Source organism: Clupea harengus, chromosome 15 (genome assembly GCF_900700415.2).
Source record: "Clupea harengus chromosome 15, Ch_v2.0.2, whole genome shotgun sequence".
Taxonomy (NCBI): Eukaryota; Metazoa; Chordata; class Actinopteri; order Clupeiformes; family Clupeidae; genus Clupea; species Clupea harengus.
This window is the reverse complement of record NC_045166.1, coordinates 7,772,060-7,776,658: the sequence shown is the minus strand read 5'-3', so window position 1 is coordinate 7,776,658 and position 4,599 is coordinate 7,772,060. Positions and strand designations below refer to the sequence as shown.

At 43.9% G+C, this 4,599-nt stretch overlaps 5 non-coding genes across 5 annotated transcripts; all 5 read left to right on the top strand.

Moving 5' to 3' along the window:
• The first annotated feature begins 1,623 nt into the window (after window positions 1–1,623).
• On the top strand, window positions 1,624–1,696 carry trnam-cau. The gene has a single exon. It is a non-coding gene; the product is annotated as a tRNA-Met (tRNA).
• A 364-nt stretch (window positions 1,697–2,060) lies between these two features.
• On the top strand, window positions 2,061–2,132 carry trnam-cau. The gene has a single exon. It is a non-coding gene; the product is annotated as a tRNA-Met (tRNA).
• A 468-nt stretch (window positions 2,133–2,600) lies between these two features.
• trnam-cau lies at window positions 2,601–2,673 on the top strand. The gene has a single exon. It is a non-coding gene; the product is annotated as a tRNA-Met (tRNA).
• A 598-nt stretch (window positions 2,674–3,271) lies between these two features.
• Window positions 3,272–3,344, top strand: trnam-cau. The gene has a single exon. It is a non-coding gene; the product is annotated as a tRNA-Met (tRNA).
• A 502-nt stretch (window positions 3,345–3,846) lies between these two features.
• trnam-cau lies at window positions 3,847–3,919 on the top strand. The gene has a single exon. It is a non-coding gene; the product is annotated as a tRNA-Met (tRNA).
• Window positions 3,920–4,599: the final 680 nt, after the last annotated feature.

Below are 4,599 nucleotides of genomic sequence, written 5' to 3'. Positions count from 1 at the left end.
CAGTACTGACATGCTCTCTGGATTGGAGCAGGAAGAGGACAGGAAAGACAGAAAATTAAAGTGGATTTGACCCTTTGAACTCAAAGTGTTGTTCTGACAGAACCCAGTGACATAAAAAGATTCCAAGGATGCTCCGGAGTGTGAACTTCAGTGAGCTGTTTAAAACATGCAAGATGTCATAACAGTTAACCTGGCTATGAACTATCCTGGCTATCTCTAGCTTAGGGAACCATTCAATATATGATAATAATTGGCAGTTGCTAGGGTGTGTGAATAGGTGCTAAGGCTAACTGATCACTCACACAACTGGAAGGAGAGTTAGGCGAGTTTTTGGCTTTCTAACCATTTATTAAAATCTTCTCATGCCTGACATGCCCTAAATGCTCTTTTCATGTTTAAATCATATTGTTTAACTCTGTAGAGGTGTGCCATGGTGGTGCCAACACAAAAGGAGCTGATCATGCTGACACTATCTGTTTATAAATGAAGTACAGCATAGCACCCGGGATTATAGGCCAAACACTTCCACAAAGGGAATAGTAAAGTGGGCAACGTCTTAAAAATACATGCTTTGGACTTTTCAAAGACTTTGGCCATAGTTTAACAGCTCTGCGGGTATAGATACCATTTTAGGTCTTCACTGCCTCCCATCCATGCCCCTCTGAAATTTTAAATGGGTCGATGTGTTTCTTTGTGCATAATGTATTTGCCTGAATTTGGATACTACTGAGCATGTGTGTGTGGGTGTGTGTATGTGTGTAACAGAGAAAGAGCGAGAGAGAAATAGAATATGTGTGAGTGTGAGCCTGTGACAAACAAGTAAGCCTGTAAGACTGTGTGAATATGTATATATGAGCATGTGTGTTTTTTGTGTGTGTATGTGTGCGTGTGCCTGTCTGAGTGTGTGTGTGTGTGTATGTGTGTGTGTGTGTGTGTGTGTGTGTGTGTGTGTGTGTGTGTGTGTGAGTGTGTGCCTGTGTGAGTGTGCGTGTGCCTGTGAGTGTGTGTGTGCCTGTGTGAGTGTGTTTGCTTGTTGAGTGTGAGTGTGTGTGTGTGTGTGTGTGTGCATGTGTGCCTGTGTGTGTGTGCCTGTGTGAGTGTGTGTGTGTGTGTGTGTGTGTGTGGTTGTGTGTGTGTGTGTGTGTGTGTGTGAGTGTGTGTGAGTGTGTGTGAGTGTGTGTGTGTGTGTGTGTGTGTGTGTGTGTTTATGTGGGTAGGCACGGGTGAGTGACTGAACGAGTGTGGGCCGGCTGATAGTGCTTTACAAAAGGGTGGGGGGTGTGTGGGGGGGGGGGGATCTCTGGCCTGCCGAGACACTCTGAATAGGCTTTAAATAACAGCCCTATCGCCACGGCAGCCGGCCTCTTTCTCATGCTAATATAGCCCCCTCACCCTCAACCCCTGCGGCGCGCTGTTTGTGGGGCAGGCGGACCGCCATCCATCTGCAGCTGTCGGAGGCCCAACAGGGGGGTGGGCGTTTGTGAGGGAGGCTTGTGAGGGGGGGGGGGGGGAGGACTGGGGGCTGGACGTAGGTTAGCTTAGCCAGGCAGAGGCAGAGGCTCCTGCTCACGGCTCCACCTTGGTTTGAGGCACAGGTTAGACATGTGGGGGCTAGCTCTCCCAGCCTTGTTAGCGCAGTAGGTAGCGCGTCAGTCTCATAATCTGAAGGTCGTGAGTTCGATCCTCACACGGGGCATTTTGAGTTTGCTCTGATTACCTTCGGTCTCAACCACGCACCGATTGAAAGTCAAGCCTATAACTCACTACACACACACTCTGATCAGCAGTGATAATGCCTATGAACAGAAATGGGGAAAAGGAATTGTCTATAAATTAATGATTTTAGACAAGTTCTAGAGTCTGTTTATTTGTCATGTATATCCATCACATGGTGGTTCTCTCTAGACTACAGGAGACATGTCCCATATATGCCAATAGGGTCCTCTTCTAAATCAGCAATCAATATTCACAGTTATAAGGAGAAAGGCGTGCGCGCGCGCGCGTGCGCGCGTGCGCGCGTGCGTGCGTGCGTGTGTGTGTGAGATGTTGTTGACTCTGAAGCCTTGTTAGCGCAGTAGGTAGCGCGTCAGTCTCATAATCTGAAGGTTTGAGTTCGATCCTCACACGGGGCATTTTGAGTTTGCTCCGGTCCCCTTCGGTCTCAACCACACACCGATTGAAAGTCAAGCCTAGGACTCACTACACACAGACTCTGATCAGCAGTGATAATGCCGAAGAACAGAAATGGAAAATGGAATTGTCTATAAATGAATGATTTTAGACAAGTTCTAGAGTCTGTTCTCTGTGCCATAGAATGTTATTAATACATTTTCTATAATACATATCTTCCAGTGGTTTACTACCTGTCATAAGATTATTGGTGGAATTGTTTATTTGTCATGTCTATCCTCCACATGGTGGTTCTCTCTAGACTACAGGAGACATGTCCCATATGTGCCAATAGGGTTCTCTCTTACATCAGTAATCAATATTCACAGTTATAAGGAGAAAGACAACTGTCTTTCTGTGTGTGTGTGGGTGCGTGCGTGTGTCTGTGTTTGTGTGTTTGTGTCTGTGTGAGAGATGTTGTTGACTCTGAAGCCTTGTTAGCGCAGTAGGTAGCGCGTCAGTCTCATAATCTGAAGGTCGTGAGTTCGATCCTCACACGGGGCATTTTGAGTTTGCTCCGGTCCCCTCCGGTCTCAACCACGCACCGATTGAAAGTCAAGCCTAGGACTCACTACACACAGACTCTGATCAGCAGTGATAATGCCTATGAACAGAAATGGGGAAATGGAATTGTCTATAAATTAATGATTTTAGACAAGTTCTAGAGTCTGTTCTCTGTGCCATAGAATGTTATTAATACATTTTCTATAATATATATCTTCCAGTGGTTTATTACCTGACATAAGAGTATTGGTGGAATTGTTTATTTGTCATGTATATCCTCCACATGGTGGTTCTCTCTAGACTACAGGAGACATGTCCCATATGTGCCAATAGGGTCCTCTCTTAAATCAGTAATCAATATTCACAGTTATAAGGAGAAAGACAGTGTGTCTGTGTGTGTGTGTGTGTGTGTGTGTGTGTGTGTGTGTGTGTGTGTGTGTGTGTGTGTGTGTGTGTGTGTGTGTGTGTGTGTGTGTGTGTGTCTGTGTGTGTGTCTGTGTGTGTGTGTGTGTCTGCGTGTCTGCGTGTGTGCCTGTGTGCCTGTGTGGGTGCGTGTTTGTGTGTTTTTGACTGTGTGAGAGATGTTGATGACTCTGAAGCCTTGTTAGCGCAGTAGGTAGCGCGTCAGTCTCATAATCTGAAGGTCGTGAGTTCGATCCTCACACGGGGCATTTTGAGTTTGTGTATGTCCCCTTCGGTCTCAACCACGCACCGATTGAAAGTCAAGCCTATGACTCACTACACACACACACACTCTGATCAGGAGTGATAATGCCTATATCTCACTACACACACACACACTCTGATCAGCAGTGATAATGCCTATGCACAGATGGGGGAAATGGAATTGTCTATAAATTAATGATTTATAGTTGTAGTCTGTTCTCTGTGCCATAGAATGTTATTAATACATTTTCTATAATATATATCTTCCAGTGGTTTATTACCTGTCATAAGATTATTGGTGGAATTGTTTATTTGTCATGTCTATCCTCCACATGGTGGTTCTCTCTAGACTACAGGAGACATGTCCCATATGTGCCAATAGGGTCCTCTCTTAAATCAGTAATCAATATTCACAGTTATAAGGAGAATGACAATATCTGTCTGTCTGTGTGTGCGTGCGTGTGTCTGTGTGTTTGTGTCTGTGTGAGAGATGTTGTTGACTCTGAAGCCTTGTTAGCGCAGTAGGTAGCGCGTCAGTCTCATAATCTGAAGGTCGTGAGTTCGATCCTCACACGGGGCATTTTGAGTTCCCCCCAGTTCCCCTTTGGTAGACAAAAGGCACCTATCTAAATACATACCTATATACACACATTGAATTATATACCATATGACTATAAAGAAAAACTGTGATCAGCAGAAATAACTAACTGCTGCTGGAAATGGTCACTAAATGTCACCTCTCAGTGACCAGAGAGAGCTTGTATATCTCTCTGCCACAGTATGGTATTACTCCATTTTCGTTAAGTTTTATGTTCCAGTGGTTTTCTACCTGTCATCAAATCAGTGCTATAACAAAAGTCTAAATGTTTTAATTATTTTTCTTTTCATTTGTATCCTCCAGCTGGTGATTATCACTACTAGATGAAAGACAGGCCAAAACATGTCAATAGGGCCCTCTCTGAAATCAATAATAAATATATAATGCTTATCAATACTCAACTATCACAAGGTCAATAAGGTCAACTGAAATATACAACAATCAATATGTTCACACACACACACCACATCAGTGAGTGGACATGTTTTTAATTATAGACAAGATGTGTTGTCACATTAAATTGATCATCATGGTCATACAGTTGGTATGACATGATATGACCTTATTTAACATCAACGATAGTAAGATAATCATTTAGATAATGTGTTGAATCCACACTGGTGTGACGGTTAATTGGTATGATTGTGTAAACTCGAGTTTCT